The sequence below is a fragment of the Astatotilapia calliptera genome, chromosome 14 (assembly GCF_900246225.1).
Source record: "Astatotilapia calliptera chromosome 14, fAstCal1.2, whole genome shotgun sequence".
Taxonomy (NCBI): Eukaryota; Metazoa; Chordata; class Actinopteri; order Cichliformes; family Cichlidae; genus Astatotilapia; species Astatotilapia calliptera.
This window is the reverse complement of record NC_039315.1, coordinates 7,448,079-7,468,044: the sequence shown is the minus strand read 5'-3', so window position 1 is coordinate 7,468,044 and position 19,966 is coordinate 7,448,079. Positions and strand designations below refer to the sequence as shown.

General features: G+C 37.7%; 1 protein-coding gene across 12 annotated transcripts in view; it reads left to right on the top strand.

The window, feature by feature from the left end:
• tenm4 (teneurin transmembrane protein 4) overlaps positions 1-19,966 on the top strand; it is a 198,362-nt gene that overhangs the window by 44,304 nt on the left and 134,092 nt on the right. For 9 of the 12 annotated variants that reach the window (XM_026192544.1, XM_026192543.1, XM_026192542.1 and 6 more), the window contains exon 1: positions 8,738-9,273. The exons of 1 other annotated variant lie outside the window; for it this stretch is intronic. The gene's annotated coding sequence lies outside the window, so the exon portion shown is untranslated. 2 more of the 12 variants (XM_026192533.1, XM_026192534.1) reach the window with 2 other exon arrangements.

The window sequence follows — 19,966 nt, the reverse complement described above, 5'->3', positions numbered from 1 at the left end:
CAGTTAAAAACCTTACAAGCAAGTCTTATTATTGCATTATCTTAAAGTCACACACAGTGAATTCTTAGAAGTCTTACACGATCTGCTAACATCTCAGATGATAATGAGCCACTTAACAAAGGACAGAGGTTCTTAATGGATAGTTTTGGTTGGAATTCAAGAATTTGCTGACAGTTGTGACAATTAGCAATGACCCCTCACAGTTTGGAAGAAGAAAGTTATAAAAGGGAGCAGGTTGCAGTGATAAAATTATACTCACAATCTGCTACACACTCACACATGCCAAATTGTGTGGTTTTGTTTTTTTTGGGGGGGGGGATACTGCATATTTATAGTAGCACAGGCAGAAAAAGTCACTGACTGCAGTTACTAGGACCATTTGTAAAACAGATTAACTAGCAAACACAAGTGCAAAAACAGTAAATGTAATTTTTTTTAAAACAACTCAAATATAGCTAAAAGCTTCCTTGTAACACTATGATATTAGTATTGACATTTAATTTTCGTTAGTACAAGCTGAATAACACAAACTTTGCAAAAGGTATTTCAAAGAATTAAAGCAAAGGCAGAAGACACATTGAGGCTCATATGAATTTCATGGGATATTTTCTAGCTGAATGCTTTATGAGAATAACTGAGCCTGCCAGATATAGACTGGCTCTAAGAAGCTATGTTCAGGCTGTTCTAGTCAAGAATATAATAACGTACCTGTGTGTGTAAAGCTCAAATACAAAATTGGCATGTTAAAAATTCAAAAACAAAAGGAAGAAGTGAGACAGTGCAATCCGTAAAAAGCTTAGTTGAATAAATGTTAACCACTTTAAACTAAAGAAATGAAAACCAATACATTAAAAGCACAGTGAAATGTTCTCATAAAGGAGTTAAACACAGTAAAAGCAATAACATGGAAAAAAAAAATCAAGTTCATTTAAACATTAAAAAGCAATAAACTACTTAGAGTTTGTAGATAAAATAGCAGTGTTTGAATCTATTGATTCCAGCTAGTGGAAGTCAAAGCCAGCTATTTAATGATAGAAAGTGAAACTTTTGATAAAAGAGATGGGGATAATCGGATTGCATGCATTTAGCTTAGTTATATAGCTGTTTTTGGTGAGATGCTATATGTAGATTTCTGCCTTAGAACTCAAAAATGACAATGATCAAGGGTTTTCTTTTTTTCTTTTTCTTTTTTTTCACAATTGAGGGATTAATAATCCTTTAGGTGTAAAGTGCAAAGCTTGGTTTGTTGAGTTTAGTGTTTTGTGATGTTTACTGATGCGGTGTTGAATACCCCGTGATTATTGAAAACATGCTTTTGGATTTAGAAGCAAAAAGCAGTCAGTGAAATCGTCTACAAGGTCTTGGAGGACCTCAGTAATGTTTGAAACATGTTGCTACATGGTTTGGTTATACTGACATAGTTTTTCCAAATGTTTGGATCACAAACCTGAAATTTGCAACTGATCTGTGGCCTTGGTGGATTATAAAATATAATCTGGAGAGTTCAACTATAAACAGAGGCATGACCTTTTATGATGAATGCTGAATATTTAGAGCAAAGTTATTTCAAACTAAAGCATTTCAGTATAATTACGTTATTTTGTCGCATGTACTTAAAAATAATTTTATAATAGAAAATACTTACACTTATCTTCAAGTATAAGCAAAGAATCATGCAGTGCATTGCAAAGTGCTTACATGCAAATGTATGCTACTTAGTTGCATTACAGAAATATGAAAACAAGGGCAAATTATCATTGGTGGGTGATCAAAATTGAAATAAAAATGTCATGACATTAAACAATTATGATAACAGGTATTATTATGTTATGATTAGAAAAAAAAACAGGGTTGCTATTCAATTATCTAGTGCGACTCATGTCTTATATCAGCACTGTATTTTTAGAATGCATCTGTTCTTATAATGCATACCGTGTCTGCGATCTGAGGCATCATAACCCATATGTTGGGCTGTGACTCAAATCAACCCCTGTAAAAGTAATGATGGGCTGTTCGTGACACGCATGAACACTCTGTTTTGCGCCACACTCATTTACAAGTGAGCAGCTCAGCTCGCCTCTGTGCCAGTCATAACTCAGCCATTTTGTGAGGGACAGTGCAGTGGATGAGGTCACACCGCAGCCGCTGCTCGCTGGCTGATAATAGCTGACAGCTCTGAGTGGACTCCAGAGTGGGATCCACGCAAAACATGCTGATTACAATCGTATTCAGACCATACACCGTGATCTGATCAAGAGCCTCTTCTCTGCATCTGAAAGAGGCGGCACTCTGCTTGGAGATTGTCTCCTTCAATTGTTTTGATCAATTGCAGATGACTCAACAAGGCTCCAGTTTTCTTCAACAATTGAAGGAAATTGGATAACCGAAAAAAATAAAAAATATTGCTCCGCTACTTATGGTTTATGACGACATTCGTCTGTGTTCACCCTTGTATGAGATGTGTGTAATATATTGCAACGTAAGCCTACTTTATAATTCATCAGCTGCACAGCATCCAACACATGTGCATGCATTAGGGCATCAGCTGCCAACACTTTCCAAATAGCTTGTCTCTGAAGGTGTCTGTGGTGACATGTTGCAACTATTTTATGCTTAGGATCACATATTAATAACTGTAGAGGCGAGCTAGCTTAGGCAATGACTTAATGCACTGCTGAATTGGTAAATTGACCCTAGACCCTGACACCACACTTCAGCTCATAATGAGACAGCAGTCAGGGCACTGAGCTTCAGCTTGATTTTGACAGACATGCAGTCGTTATCGCTGTTGGTCACCACTAATCATATGCCTCCATGGAATAGAGGGTCAGGACACCAGGATGACACAGTTTCAAGGTCAAAACTTGCCTTTCTTGCATTTCTGTTTCACATGAATAAGCCAGCTAGTGTGCTGATCGCATCAAACATACTGTGACAACAGGAGACATAAGGTGAAATATTCTGCAGCTTTAAACATAAATAAATGCGATAAAAGTGCTTCAGTTAGAATAGTGTGTCCAACGGCAATGACTCCTTGACACTTAAGGGTTTTGGGGTATGTCACAACCCACGTAACTGTGTGATGCAGCTGAGAACTTCCCACTAAAATAACAATTTGCTGCCTCATATCATTCAGCTGCTACTTCTTAATTTAGTATTACCTCTAATTACAGAGCTCCGTCACATTCAACTTGACATGGATACCCTGTGGGAAAACATAACTGACAGCTGAAAATATGTAGGAAGGTTCAGTCGTGTAATGCTTTTCGTGGACACATCTTAAATATGTTTAATGTTGGGCGTTCTAAAATTCTCACGTTAACGGCACTGAAATTACAGAAAACAACTCAGACCCATGTATACTGCATAATGCAAATCATGACTAAATATATTTGTGTATGAAGGGCAAAGCTAAAGCACATAAATGTGCTCTCAATTATTAAAGATTGAAGTAGGAAAAATTGATAATTTGGTTTGTGTCTTCAATCAAAAAGCTGTCAAATGCTTCCTGAGGGTGAAAGCAAACAATCAGTAACAGCTAAAGTCACAACTGTTGTCTTGATTTTTCGTTAGTTTCTTATTTTTTCTTTCACCTCTATGACCATTACTGACTCTAGACCCTCTGAGGAACAGTCAGATTTAAAATGATTGCCAGCTTTTCCCTGTTGCCATGTCCTCAAGACTTTCGCACAACCATTTCACATTATTGGCATTCACTGCAGTGATCTTCTCATCTGCATGGTGGCAGCCCTACTGCCAGCACAAGGACAAGAAATTGGACCTCAGTAGGGAGCTAAATGTGCCTTCAATCTCAACAATCCTTTTAATCTTTCATCAATCATGTGGAAGCAGTTCAGAGCCCTGATCCTATTACAGTTTGAGGGAAATAGCTTCGAACTGACAAGCATGAGAACTGCAGTGAAAGTTTGCCGCACAAGAAAGTTGTGATTGAAGCTGGGTTTGGCTCGGTAATTTGACGACAAAATCCTCAAACTGGTTTGCTAAAATTGAAAGCAAACAAACTGGGAGTGGTAATTCGCTTGATGTCAACAAAGTGATCTTGAAAGACCATCAAAAATGGGAAAAGGTTCTAAAAATTGTTTTCTTTACTCGCTCTGAAAGTGGCAATCACAATGCAATAAGGACTATTGAAATGCAAGCCTGAAACATGGTTTGAATTTAGAAAGTCTGCGGGCCACGTTGCTCTTAAGTGGCCAATTTAGGAATAAAACTAAAGAATAACGACAGGTTCATCACACTCTAAAGTTGCTCTGATGGTAATTTAGAAAACATTTTAGGTCCAAATGTGCACCCAAATCAAGACCAGTGAACTGGAAAAGTGATTTAGAGCAAATAACTGTGTTCTTACACAGAGATGGTGTTGCTATATCGCAGTAAATTCCAACTCACATACTTGTTGCCCCAGGTTTGTATAGCAGAACGTAACTCAGAAACGTAACTATATATATATATATATATATATATATATATATATATATATATATAAATAACCTTACCAATTCAATCAGTGCTATAAAATCCAAATCTAATTAGTATTTAGTGGTTGCAACAACAAAACATTTTGTATATCTTCCTAATAAGCTTAAATAGTAAGCAGTCACACACTGATGCTACTTTTAGTACATCACAACTTTAAAAGTGAAGGAAGCCGAGATTTTTGATTGTGACACAAAAAGAAATGTAGGAACAGATTTTACCATCCTCTCTTTTTCATAATATATGAAAACTCTTTTTACTGAATTTTAAAAATTGAATGTTGGATTATCTGTGCAGCTGTTGTGTTTTAGTGCCATCATTACATGTGTGCATGTGACATCTTTATACTACTAATATTGTACAGTAGCTTTCTTTCCTATAAACTCTAAAGTTGTCTGTGAAGGGTTCAGGAATCAGAGCTGGGAGTTTGTGCCATTACGTTTTTGTATTTGATTGCTTATTTTCCAGCCCGACAAGAGGGCATATCACCCTGTAATATGAAAAACAAAGTAATCCCACAATTTTTCTACCTATTTTCTAAATTATAATAATTATTTTATGATAATGAGCTTTATGCTTTGAACCAAAGTATGTCAGATTGTTCAGTTTTGTTTTCCCTGACTTTTACCAAAATAAAAAGGTTCATTGAACAACTGATGATCAAAAAATAATTTTTAAAGGGAGTTTTGACTGGTAATGGGTGGCATTGGGGGCATCGCTTCAAAGTCAGAGTTTATTGTCTAGTGTTTTTTGTAGTATGTTTGTGTGACACTGATGCCCTGTGAGTCTGAATGTAAAAGAGACACGTTTATGGGTAATTTGGGGTTTAAATTCAGCAAGCTGAAAATGCCGTAAGTCTGTTAATTGCTAACTTTTTCTACGGTTGCACTAAAGCTTCTGAATATTAAAATTAGAACTAATTTATACCTGGTGGTTGACACTGAGGATTTAGAAAGATGGCTAAAACATTCAAGTTCAGAGAAGTTTAGGTTATGACTATATGCTGCCTCATATTCTCCTCAAAAGAGAATAAAACCAAATTAGCTCAACAGAGGGCCACTGTTTTAGTGCAAAGTATTTACTAATTAGTCACTTACTGTGAGTGTAAATAAAATGAAATGATTGAATCTAAACAGCCTTCCACCACATTGACTGTGATGGAAGCCTTGTCTTTACAAACCACTGTTTTCATTTAGCTTTGTTGGGTTTTTTTTTTTTTTTTTTTTTATATAGAAAAAGGGCTTTGGTCCAATTAAAAGGATTTCTTGAATATTTTGTGATTTATGTGTTCTGCTGTGACTGATAAGATGCTTTATAACAGCATTACAGCATGCAAGAATAGTGGAGAACCGCACATACCACGTGGCTGTGTTTTCTAATGATTCCCTTTGTTCATTAGAAGAAAAGTAGGAAAGTAAGAGGACAGCATAGCCCAACATTCCCTAATTAGGAGTTTTATGGGGCATATAATTTGAGTCACAGCACTGAGCCTTAATTCAAAAACTAACATATTTTTCTCTTTGATATTACAAGAATGCACTGCTGGAGACTGAACATTCACAAGCTTATATGACAACCAAGTGATTAGCAAAGGGACTGAAATCAGTTGTTGTGCAATTGATTAATAACAGCGCCAAATGCTATATGGTTTTAAACAGTCCAGAATTTCTGTTGTTAAAAGAGATCAACTGAGTTATTGATCTCATATTTCACAAGCCCACTATCTAATGGCAGCAATGAGATATGGATTTTCCATAAGATATTTATTTATTTATTTACCGCATTCTGTCTCCAACCACATGCGCAGCATGTTCTAATTATAACACAGATTATGAGAGTCGACAGCCATTAACATTCACGTTGCATGACTGTCACTCCTCTGAACAGGTATTGCTATCTCCATCTGTAGTTAAGATAAGCTGCATAGCTGTGATAATAAATTCTTCATTGCAAAGGAATATATTCTCTGTTTTGTATAAATGTGAATTTTATTTCACAAGAACCAGTCTAGTATGTTAGATATGTACATTTAATTTATCTTAGTCTAAAGAAAATTGCATTTTCACATGATCAGTTGTATTCTGTACCCTATATTTTTTATTTGTGTTATTTTTATTTGTGCATGTAAGCATTTATTTATTTGCTGCTGGTGTAACCCAGTTTTGCCAAAGATCATTAGTCATGTGTTTGATGCATATATTAGTCATATCACAGTGAATGCTCACATTCCACGTGAAAGTTTAAAGTATTGCAGTCAGCACATGTGCAAGTAATTCTACTGAGCTAAAAGATCTGGCTTCACACCGCTCCAATCACTTGAGACAATTTTTCATCTTCTTAGAGCTGTGGTTTTCAAGAACAGCTAATCAGAAGCAAGTGTGCATAAAGGGGGAGGGGCTAAAGCAGCTATTTTCAGGCAAAGTTGTTAACAAACAGTTGTTTAAAAATTGATTGATTGATTGATTGAATCTTTATTTTGAACATGTTGAAAAAGTATAAAAAAAAATAGAATTAAAAGAGACAAATGAACAAAGCAAACAAAAGGAAAACGAGCAACCACAACTCCAAATAACGTCCATGTTCAAAAAGGAGCAGGAAGAAGCATAAACTTATTTAATCCCACCCCTTTTCCACTATCTAGTATCAATAGACTACAGAAATACCTCCTTGCAATACCTCCAAGCAGTTAAAAGCAATATAGTCACATGTCTGGCAATGTGGCACATGTAAGTGTGGTACTGGGTATCTTTTAGCTCAGATTTTGGTCTCCACCAACTCCTGGTAGAGATACTTCCTCTTTATTTACTCTACCAAATCTCTGTTAAGATCATCACTTCACTGATCTGCCTGCCTGTTGTTACGAGCGTGTCTTGTCCATTTGATTTTTAAAAAGTTTGTTTCCCATGAATTTTATGTTACAAAAGCAATGAGCATTAACCAAAACAAACATAGTATATCATGAAGGTCAAATCATGGAGCTCGAACAACATGGATTGGGTGTCTGATGTATACAGTGTGCCATCAATTTTGTGTGACGGTTGAGTAAAGGCTACCACTGTGAGCCGTCAGTTTCTTTTTTTACACATGAAGCGGCATGAAAATCAATGTAATGACCACTGAATTACAGCCTATCGCATGCAAACATGAGCCTGAATGCAGCATCTCAAACTGAAACTGGCACTTTTCCTCCTGTTGCCTGGGTCAACGGCAAATCTCACATTCCCACAATGACACAAACCACAATACCAGGCTGGTCTTCAGTTTTACATTTGAAAGCATATTTAACTTTTCACTCATCCATTCACAGCCCATGAGCAGTAAGACTCTGAGCCTGGCCAAGATTAGCTTTTGGCAGACAATGCAGTGAATTAAAGGCCACACATGGCCCCTCTCTTGTTCTCTGGGTGACCAAACACACTTCCAGGGCCAGGAACTCTTGACCAGTCTTTTTAACCAAGGAGGAGAAACTAGGAATTTGAGATAAGTATGGGGCAGCGGATTTAGGATCAGAACCTGGCCAGACAAAAGTTTTGTCAGATGAAACAAGACAGATGGTCTCCTCGTTAACCTACCAAACTCTAGTGTCAGCGGTTTCAGCACAGGTTGAGGGAAACACCCTCATTCTCAAATGTTGCAATATTGAGCTGTACAACTTTATTAGTACATTTTAGGTTGCATTTACTAATGAAAGCCCATTTTAAACATCGTAGTTTTGACTTTATTGGAAACAATTCAGCTTTATCATATCAGCAGCAATTGCGACGTAACACAAAATCTACCATTTACCTTTAAATCGCAACTTAATGTTTCTTTATTCCCATTCCATTGATTTTACGAGTAGTAGGCAACCTTATTTAATGTTTCATCGACTATATTTGTAATGGTTAAGCATCTCCCTCCAAAATAAAACACTACACATGGACATTTTGAGTAACAGTAACTGGCACCCTGCACACATATGGAAGGGCGCACTTGCAGTGTGCAACACTAATTCTGGTTAATTATGACCTTTATAATTATTAAAAACGATGCGCTTTGACCAAAACTTAATAGGAGGACATCATTCACGTCTAACTTATTAAGTCCTAATTATGTTTCGGAAGTCTCCTTTAAAATTGTTATCTATCGAATATGTTTCTTAGGTTTTCCGTGTCTGGTGGAGAATAGGATGAAACACAATGTGTTGAATGTAAATAACATTAGGACAACCCCCCCCTGTAGGGTTATTACTAGAGCGATTTTCCGCGGAGAAAAACGGGCAGATATAGCGCCAGTAGCCCATACCGAAGGGGGCGACCACGCACAGTCGCTCACTCATCTATTCTCCAAACTCGTAATTGTAAATCGTGAGGGACCACGCAGCTTGCCATTCCCCAGCACGTCGGCTGGCGTGTCACCTTATCTCCCACTCTGTGTTCGGGGACTGTTTAACATATTTCTCCCTAAGGATTTTGAAGGCGTTCAATTAGGGCTGTGCATGTAAATGGGCATCTTGGACGGCTGCCTTTCTCGTCCATGTGTGCTGCTTCTCTGAGAGCACTGTAAGCAGCTGCAGCAACAGCAGCGGCACCTTGGAAGAGCAGGAGGAGGAGGATTTCTTTCAGCCGTACCGTGTCGTGCACAGTGGAAATACTCCGGTTACTATCAAAACGAAAGGGAGGGAAGAAGAAGACGGCGGCGAAGTAGAAGCATAAGAGCTTTTGGGGGAGCAATCCAGACTGAAATAGTGAATTGTCAACGGGACAGGCCTGCTTCGTTGGATGTGTCTTCAGAATGGTAAGGTTTATTTTACTGATTTTTGTGTGTGTGCCTGTGTTGCAGAAAACAGGGTCAGCGGCACACAAACATCATGCAGCAGCGGAGCAAAAACGGACAACTAACGCACGGAGCCGCGATCACTTCCACTACAGACGTGTGTTGTTTTTGAACATAGCGTTTGATTGTGCTGGCTCTTTGTAAATCTGCCCGTTTTGCTTTGCACGTTAAGAAGAGCGAGCGAGAGATTAACGGGGGCTTCGTGAGCGGTGCAGCACGGTAGGTTTACCTGCTCCTCGGTTTTAGCAGCCCAAAGGGTCTGCAGACCGCCTTAACATCGCGCTGTGTAGATCTGACATCGAGCAAAAGGATCAAAAAGTCCATACTTGCTTTTCCTGGTAGGCTGAGGATTAGGAATGGCTGCAGCGTGTCCTAAATGATGTGAGGTAGGCACATAAATAAGGATGTGGAAGGACTGAATTTAGGTAGATGAAAATACTGTGATGTATGACTGTAAGCCTAACCTTGTGTTGTACAGTGACTGCCTCTAAGAGTAGGCTGCGACATTACATTATGTTACAAGTCATTTATTTATTTATTTGTTGTGAAAATCATGGGGCAAATGAATGGGTTTGAAGTGTCTGGGACCCCCCCCCCCCCCCCCACACACACACACACACCTTGTCTTTTTTAAAATACAGGTGGGTCCATATTCAACTTTGCAGGAGCCTTATAGTGGAGTAGCAGTACCAGCCTAGTGAATTGTGTCGGCAGCTTTTAAATGAAGCATGAAGCAAGGCCCAGGGAATACTGCATAGCTGATTTACTGCAGCATAATAATAGTAATAATATTAATAACTAATAATATTAATACAGGGCGTACTTTGGTCTTTATAGACACACACACACACACACACACACACACACACACACACACACACACACACACACACACATATATATAGATATAAGTGACAATATAACTGTAACACAACATCACTGTAAATTTAATACTGTTTCACTCTGACTTTTTATAAAATCTTTTTAAGTTTCCAAAGTCGAGCCCTCCAAGCTGGGTTATCACACAGGGTCACAATCGAACCAACTGAATTAACTAAGGTGAATAAATAAATCCCCTTATTTAAATTAATGCAGCATACAAACATTTGCGAGTGAAGGGCACTCAGACTCGGCAAGTTGTGAGGCTAACACACACACCCACACTTATGAGAATAGTATGCTGCTCGTAGATTTTTGGCCTCGTGCTACATCACGGTGATAGATTTTGTCGAGTTGCTAATGATGTCTAACTAGAAATAAAGTCATACCAAAGAATTGTGTAAAAAAAAAAAATTAACACAAAACATAAACTGATAACAAACAGATTAGAATGCATTTGTCATGCATTTGAATAATCAACAATTTGCCACTCAGTCACATAGTCTTATAAGTAGTAGTTGGTTCTAAAAAGTGAAGTTTCTCTGTCAGAGGGAACATTTTTAAGAATGTTTATAAACTGAGAAAAGGTACTGCAGTGTTTCTTGTCTCTGCTGATAGTCCAGCTTTTCTCAAGACTTGCTTTAGTCAACCAGAACATTAAGAAACTACTCTGTGTACGTGGCGAGATTACACAGAACAGAACTCACAAGTGACATTGGTAGTAGCGGGATGAGTGACCTCTGATATGAGAGGTTAAAGCCAGGGGAATCCAGGGGCCCTCTGTCCTCTATGGCAAGTGTTTGGAGTGAACATCAAATGAGAAGTCTGAAGTTGTTAGGTCCCGTCGAGGTTAACCTTTGTAGAACAGGGCTGCATTCTCTCAGTTGTCTTTGTCGTGCTGATGAGCTCTGAGAAGCAGTCTCAGCACTAGTTCTCTGCATTATAAGAGGGGGAACAGCCCTCCCTTTGTGGTCACAAATGAAAAATCTGTTGCATGTCTTTTTGCCTTAGTTGTCATTTTATTGTGAACTGAATGCGCAGCTATTCTCCAAGGGACAGATGGCTGAAAGAAAGATGACATCAAAGTTGCGGTTGGACCTTGTTATATTCTATAACCGATTGTTATGTTTGAACTAATGTTGGCAGTGTTCGGGGGCAGAAGGATGACAGAGAGGAAACAATGAAATGGTTCATTCCCCATGGAGTTTTCCAGGGGGGATATTGTGTATTTCAAGTAATAATTGTTGTAGGAACTGTACCATCATCTAGGGAGCAAAAATGATAGCACGTTTGGGTGAAGAGTACGTCCTCTTTGATCAGTGGGAAGAGCACGACGATAGGCAGGATGTGACATCAGGTAAATGCTGTATTCCTGTCCATTTAAATGATGGATCCATTATTTAAATGGACAGGAATACAGCATTTACCTGTTTTGCTCGACTAAAAACCTTAAATTGATCAGGGTGTCAATAAAGTCAAAACTACTATCTGTGATACGTTTCTTGTATACTATCTCTTAGTTTTTTCTGCTAATTTATACAGTGTGTGATCCACATGCTTTTTCATCTTAGAAGCTCTGAGTGCAACAAAGGCAGTGGTGAATTATCTAGTGTGGAGCATTATGTTTAGTTGAAGCTGCAGTCTGTCATGCTGTGATTTATCACATATAGAGCTAATGGCTAGCTGTCACGATTACACGACATGAAAGCTAAGCAATACGTGCACACTTTTCTCACTCAAGCGTGCCCACACAAACGCACACGCGCACAAACACCTCTTTTTTTTTTTTCCCTAATGTTGACACGCCAGCTCCAGACTTTGCGTGACAAGTCGAGGACACTGTAAAAATCAAAAGCATGTGGTGCTACCGAATGACCAGCTAATCAAGCATAGCAGTTCTTTCTGGAAAATCAGACCTCCTTAGTACTACTAATAACACTAGATCAGGTCTTTTGTGAATTTTATGCTGAATCATTCTAATTGGACGTGCACAAAACTGAAGTAAAAGAGCAGGGACTTGTCAACCTGACTTTAAAAATAGAACTCTTTTTTTTTTTCCGAGGCAGTCTGTTTTAGTGCTTTTAGAAAGCTTCATGGGGTTTGTTGTGAGTTGGTAAATCAACAAAAATGTGAAGTGACAAGTGCCTGAAAAAACTGAAAAAGCTAAGGACTTTTTAAACAACTAAAGAGGCTGAAAATTGCAATGCAGAGCAGTTCGCAGTTGAATTCACCTTGGTGGTTTCGGTTCCTTGAAAAAACATACCTCAAGAAGTTAACTTTGATGCTGTATTGCTGCTGTGCCGCCTGCACTGGGGCCCATTTCACTAGGTAAACAAAGAGAAATCCAAAAGTCCCAGATAAAAAAAAAAGAAAAAAAAGAGAGAGGTTCTTTTTTAATTTAATATTATTCTCTTACAGATTTATTAATGAAGGGAAATATGAACAAACAAACATTTGATCTCACGTCAGGTGTGCTGAAATCCTTTTTTTGTTTGAATGTGTGTTGCAGTTTATGGCATCATTTAAAAAAAGAAGTGGAATCTTACACCTGTATGGGGCTTTGAAAGTCAGAATCACTCAAAGTATTCGAGGAGTGAGATTGAGGGTGAAATTATGCACTTGAGCCCCCGGACACAGGATAGTATTTCTCCTCTTGGGAACACGGCAACAGACTCCCCTTTGTGTCCGACATTTCATAGTATGCGTGTAGCAATTTTTTAAGATGACTCTCGCTGCTGCAGAAGCTAATGACAACTTGCAGGTGTTGTACTGATTATCCTTACAAATTCTACTTTGATATATGCTTGTCTGCTCAGTGGCACAACAGAGCACTAGCCTGTTTTTCTTACGCTATACTACGTTATCCTCCCATATCTGATTTCATTTTAGATAGAAAAGAAGAAAAATCAAAGTAAAGTGGTTAGTTGAACTAAGGGCACATTTATAGTGATAGCCATAGTTCATGCATTAATCATCGTTTATGGCTTAAAACCAGCCGTTCTGTTGTGCAGAGACTATTTTGTATATTTTTTAAGTGAAATTTCTTACCAGTTGCTGTTATTTTATGTGTTGTTGTTGGATATAACGTTATTGTCTATGCCACTGATTTGATTTGAAAAGGATGAAGAAAAAAATAGACTTTGTTAAAGAAATGTAACATCATTGGCAGCGGCTGTTTCTTTCTTGCCACTGGCTACTTGTTGGTCTGTTTCCTGCTTCTGCAAATGACATGTTCAGATCACCAGTTCGTGTACAGTAAACACCTTGGGCAGGCTCATGATTATAACCACAGGGTGTCTGAATGTAATAGCTAAAGTCATTAACTTAGCACCAGAGTATATCCTTTTATTTTAATTAGAGACTAATCAAAGGAAGGTTGAACGAGACCTCTCCTTCAAACTTAAACTACACCCTGAATAAATAATAGCTGCCAAAAATCAACATTCTCCTTTTTAATTGCATTAGATGCTTATAAAAGAAGTGTCAGAATTTCAGCTCTCTCACGAAGCACAAATTAAAATTTCAAATGTTTACTTTAGGCCAGAATTACAGAGAGCTAAAGCGAACAAACAAAAAAGAAATAGATAAAACAAAACAGCAGCTATGTTCTCAAAAAAATGTAAAATTATTTTACATCGATTGAGAATATTTGAATCAGTTCCAGTGGTCATTTTTTGCATTTTTATAGATATCAGCTGCCCTTTCTACTCTCTCGTATCAAAAACCTTACAAAACGCCGGTTTCCTATTGTTCACTCACAGTTTCACTTCTACTTTAGGTTACAGGTAATGGCTTTGTTTGTAACTCCAAACGGTCGCAGCACAGGGCCGCCCCTTCCTGAGCCTGGTTCTGCCGGAGGTTTCTTCCTCTTAAAAGGGAGTTTTTCCTTCCCACTGTCGCCAAAGTGCTTGCTCATAGGGGGTCATATGATTGTTGTGTTTTTCTCTGTATGCATTATTGTAGGGTCTGCCTTACAAAATAAAGCACCTTGAGGTGACTGTTGTTGTGATTTGGCATTGTATAAATAAATAAATTGTATCGAATTGAACATGTGTGCATACAACATACAACCAGATTTTGTAAGTCACCACAGTGCCTCAACTACTTGTATTCTGTCATTTTATAACCTTTTCTTGTGTTTATCTAAAAATGCAGATGTAATACTGTGGCAGTTTCTGCCTATGGATAGAAAATAGTATTAAATATTTTATAATTTATCAATATATTCTATTAGAATAAATATTATCTTGACAACACTTCATTGCTTAAAAAAAAATTGTAAATGCTATTAGAAACTTAGTTCTAGAGTAATTCCAATTATTAGTACTGCCCAGGATTTAGAAGTTAGAACTTTGAAATACATAAATCTCGAACATCTTAGTCTGCTTTGTTATCCTATTTTCTTTTTCACAAATTAGAGGGAAGCAAGCATAAGCATGGCTTAAACTGACAGGACCTCATTCCCACATTTAAATATGGTTCTGGACAAGTAATGGGACGAATGACCATCTCAGTAGGGTCATTAGATCTGATGGTTGCCTTGCATGGTTGTTAACAGCCAAATAATATGAGGCCATTTTAGAGGACCAGGTGCACTTAGTGCAAACACTGTTCTCTGAGCTTATCTCCATATTCTCAGATGATAATGCCCCCAGCGTATTCGGCAGCTTCTTGAACGCCAGGATATAGTCAGGTAGTTTCATGATAATTTCTCACTTGTCCTTTTTTAAGAATGTCAAATTTAACAGTTAAAGAAAGGTTGTTGGTGCTCGCAGGATCTTTGCCAGTTAACAGTTGCAAAATGTGGTTGTACCAAAAATATGCTGTCATTTTAAACAGTTCATCTTTATATTTATATTATTATTATTATTATTATTATTATTATTATTATTATTTATAGTTGTATTGTTCAGTACTTTGGTCTACCAGGTGTGTTTTTAAAGTGCTATATAAATAAATGATGATGATGATGATGATTTCACTGTTATTTAAATACAGCTAAATCACAACAACAGTTGCCTTTAACTACTTTATACTATAAGGTAAAAACATTACAGTATCACAGAGAAAAAACCCCAACAATCATTCGATCCCCTATGAGCAGGCTTGTGCAACAATAGCAAGGAAAAACTATCTTTTAATAGGAAGAAAGTGAGGCTCAGGCAGGGGCAGGCATTTGCCTTGACCTGTTTTGGGTGTGGGGAAAGAGAAGAGAAAAAGGAGACGGGACAAATACACATACAGATTTTTTTTTTCCTATTAACCATCTACGTCTTTTCCAGGAAGATAGCGGTCAAAACTGCAATTTTTTTTTTTTTTTTTTAATGAATGTTATTTTTTTTCTTGACTAGAATTGCAGTATAATCTAATAGAAATATAGAGTTAGATCACACATGAGGCAAAAATCTGAATTCTAACATGCTTAGATTTTTTCACGAAAGCATTCAATTACTCACTTGTACCCAATACAATGCTAGTTTGTGCCTTGCATGTTATATTGTTCTAATCCACGGGTTCCCCTGAGTTTTTACTCTTGAAGTTGATATGAGTACACTTATTTTGACTAATTATGTTAGGCTAAATGATTCATTGCTGTATGTCAACAAGGTTAACCATGACTTGAAGTACTACAGCTGGTATAGCCTACATTTGTCTTCAAGCAGGAATTGGGAAATAAATTCCCCTGGGTCTCTTGTCACCCAAAGCGTATGCAGAGCTGCATGTCCACAGCTCAGCTGTTTCCTTGAAGGTTTAGATGCACTACATAAACCAAAACCAAATCTTGGTAAGGCTCAATAATAATCACTCTATTGAGACCAGTGAAATAGCTTTGGTTTTAAGTTGAATTTCCTCAAATATTTGAAAAAAAAATATTAAAGCAAATGCAAAACAAAATGGACCATTGAGGCAGCAAATTAAGCAAACTGAGATGGTCCACAGCCTAAAATGTGTCATAAATTGAATGTCAAAGTGGAAATTATCAAGCAGTTTGGTCTAAAAGAGCAGATTTGACATCCCTGGCCTTCCAAACCTTTGTTTGATTGCCCATCATGCACTAAAAAAAAAAAACTACACTGATGGAGAAAAATTGAGGCTGACCATTTCAAACTGCTCTCAACTACTGCTCACAGACTTACTCTGCCCAACTGTCGGGTCAATGTGTTTTACACCACTTGAGTTAAATGCAGTGCAGCAATTTGCCCCACTCACATTGTTGCGTGTATATGCTGTGGCCTGCTACAGCTATGGACAGTAGATGAAAAAGCTAGTAATGTGATGACTGAACCTCAGCTCATGTTGAACTTGAGAAAGTGACAGGAATTACAACATGTCCTTGCAGTGTTTGAAAGTCGCATTATGAGGGTGATTTAGCTGGCAGGTGTCACGTTCCTTGCATCTATCACACTAACAAAGTGGCATCTTATATTTTCTGTGTCTTCGAATCCTCCCATCAGAACAGCGTCCCTTGTGGCATTTCATCATGACCAGGATAATCTTATGCAAGATAGTGAAACAGCAGTTAATTTGCAGGTAATTAAACCCTAGTGGTTTGCAGTTGAAAAAGCAGCATATACAATAAGAAGTCAATATGGCTATATAATGTTATGAATAATAATAGGGCCACAGCAATGCCAGTACCGTACTTTTATTTGAATCACTGCACGGATTTATAGGGGGTGCTGACACAGAGCTCTGAAAATCGAAAAATGAGTTCATGTCCTTACTGTATTAGTTTGGTTTTTCAGAAGCGCCATCCACCCAAGTCCAAACACCCTTTGCTTTGTGTAACTGTCCCAGGCTCATGTTACATGGTGCAAGAAAGAACAGCATTGCTGAAGGCAAAGATGTGATGCCAGTTTATTAAAGTAACCACCCTGTCTCCTCTTCTAAAAATTACTATGCCATCCAATGAAACTCAATTCTCAGACACATTTTGAGGGAAGCATATTTTGTCTAAGCCTTAGTACCTTTCTAATACAAATAAATCTCATCTTTAAATAACTTAAAACATTTACATTTTGACAGTAGTCTGCGTGAGGAGTGGTTCAGTAATAACCTACATTAAGTTTAACTCTCATGTTGGGTTGTTGGTTCTTAGTCCCTTTTTTAAGTTTAGGCTAGAATTAGTCATCAAAACCACGTGTTTAGGTCAACAAAAAGATAATGGTTTTGGTTAAAATAGACTTTTTCACAGCATCAACTTTTTTTGGAAGCTTCTCCTCCCTTTTCCAGGTTTCCAGGGTTACATGTCCCGCTCATCTAATGTAGGTGTAAGATTGGGTAAGCAAGAACATCAATTGCACTGATATGTTGATTACACGCATATTTATGAAATGTCGCAAACCATACATTTCGTGAGAATTGAAGCGCAAGTGAGAAGACAGTTTAATGTATGGGAATAACCTGCTGTGACAGGTGGTAGCAGGCCTTGTTACTACCCTGATTTAAAAATTGGAGACTGCAGATTGTGTCTGGTCTGGAACAAACATGGCTGTTATTTAGTCAATGCTCAGCAGAGATGTTTTTACCAAACTGTAGTGCCTGAAAACAGATCTGAATGTTTTCTAATTTTGTAAATGTAGTAAGTATTTGAACTTTTTGTTTGTTTGAGATTAATGAAATCTACTCATGAAAGGCTGGATTACAGTGTTTAGTTGTGACAATGGTTAGCAGGTTGTTGGGCAACAAAACATACATGCTATATTATATTATATCTTAACTTATGTTGCTTAAATTTGGCTTGAGATTGATTAAGGTCTTAGTAGGCATCGTGATTACTTGGGAGTTTAAAGTTTTACTCTGCAGTGCTACAGACTGTTTGTAAGATTTAACTTCAAAGTGCTTGACTTCAGTCCTGAATCCCTCTCTAATCTCACACTAATTTGTTGCTTTTAGTTTAAGCTATGATTGCTGTGACAGAGACATTTTTAGAGGATGTGATTTAGGACTACATGAAAGGGAAGATGCAGGACATTTAGAAGCTTATCATACTCCTGACTGATTAAGCCTTTTTAAAAGAAATTAAAAACATTTTCAGATCAGAGTGTTTTTATAAGGTTGGCATCCACTTGCTGTCAGCATCTGTTAGTACTTTGTCTTCTGAATTATATGTCCAAGACTTTATATGCTTCTAAAATGTAGAAAGCGCTAATATGAACTGTTCAATTCTTGTACTGTATGTTTTTGGCTATTAGCATAGGGATTTGCATGTTTGTGTGTATGTGTGTTTGTGTTTGGCAGGGGGTCTCTTTTTACTTTAATATAGGATTATAATATTTAAGTGTCATATGGATAAGAGCCTAAAAGTATGTTAATTCAGCTCATGGATAAGAAGAGCACTGTGGGCTTTACTGCCAGCTGCTACCTGAACGCAGTTTTATTTACCTTTGTATGCCTGGGCAACGCTTACCATGGGGTAATATAGTCTGCCTGTAGCCATCAGTAGAGCTCTGGAAACATTTATTTAGGGAAAGGACTGGTGAAATTATCTTTTCATTTCTTTGAGTCTTACTAATCCAACTAATCTGATGTTGTTTCAGGAAGGAAACAATCCCCTTTGATTTTGATTTTGTCTTTGCGAGTGTCACTTGGTGTCAAGGTTCCTCTTTGTAGCTACTGAAGTTTAACTACATGGGAAGATTTTCTGTGCCATAAAGTTCTTGGTCCAAACTTCTGACTGAAAACTGGTTGAAACTGGCTGCTTATATCTGAGTCATCAAAGTCCTGTCAACAGCACTTTCTTTCATCACCCAGTCAGACATCATCGTGACATCTGTGACATAACATTATGATTGTTTGAAAAAAAAAAAGAACCCAGTCCATTTTTAAAATTTTCCTTCCAAACTGAATTCAGATTCCACAGATTTGCAAGTTTTTTTTTAAATCCAATGGCACTAAAAGTCTTTGTTCCTTCAGAAAACTGGCATTTTTGAAACCTGCTGCATATTGCACCTGCATTGGGGGGATTTCAGGGGCAGGGAAGTGTGGAAAAGAAATTGTCAATATATTTTGCAAGTGTTAGGCAGCAAAGTGGAGTGATAGCTCTCAAGGGGGATGGCCTTAAGCTGTTATTCTATAAATATTAATAAAGCCCACTAGCCTGCCTGGAAGGAAGCTAGCAGTTTGCTCAAGTCACAGACAGGGCTTCAATGTGACAAGTTGTGAAAAGAGTGACGAGATGGCAAGGAAGTGGTAAGATGACATTTAGTGACAGGCCTCATTGTTCAAAAATGAAACGTCATCACTAAAAATGGAAGCTACGTTTGCTGACCTGTCCCATGCAAAATTCAAATAGAGAAAACAATACAGGTGTGAGTTTTATTTACTTTACATTAACCAACAAAATACATAAATCACTGTAAGAAGCTTTGTAAACATTGATTGACATGTGTTTATGTGATCACCTACAAGCTGCATTAGCCATTGTGATTGCAAACATATTTTCACAGTGGACTACTTGACACAAACACATGTTTTACTAATGTGACTTGTTACCCTGTGTCTGACTTATGTTCATGAAAGTGTCTGCAATCTGGTTATTGTGTATTTTTATTGTTATCGGAGCACTTGAAACTTACAGTGGCCTGTTTATCCACATGGCTGCCTAACTGGAAGAATAATGGAACCAACAATGTAGACAAGAATAGAAGATTTTGGCTGCTGCTGACATTGCTCTGCCAAGATGCACTTGTTGTATGCAGCAAAGACTAAGCAGCAACACAGCGCTTTGGCATGCTCGTAGATGCAAAGCATTTGCTTTGTTTGTATTTCTTTC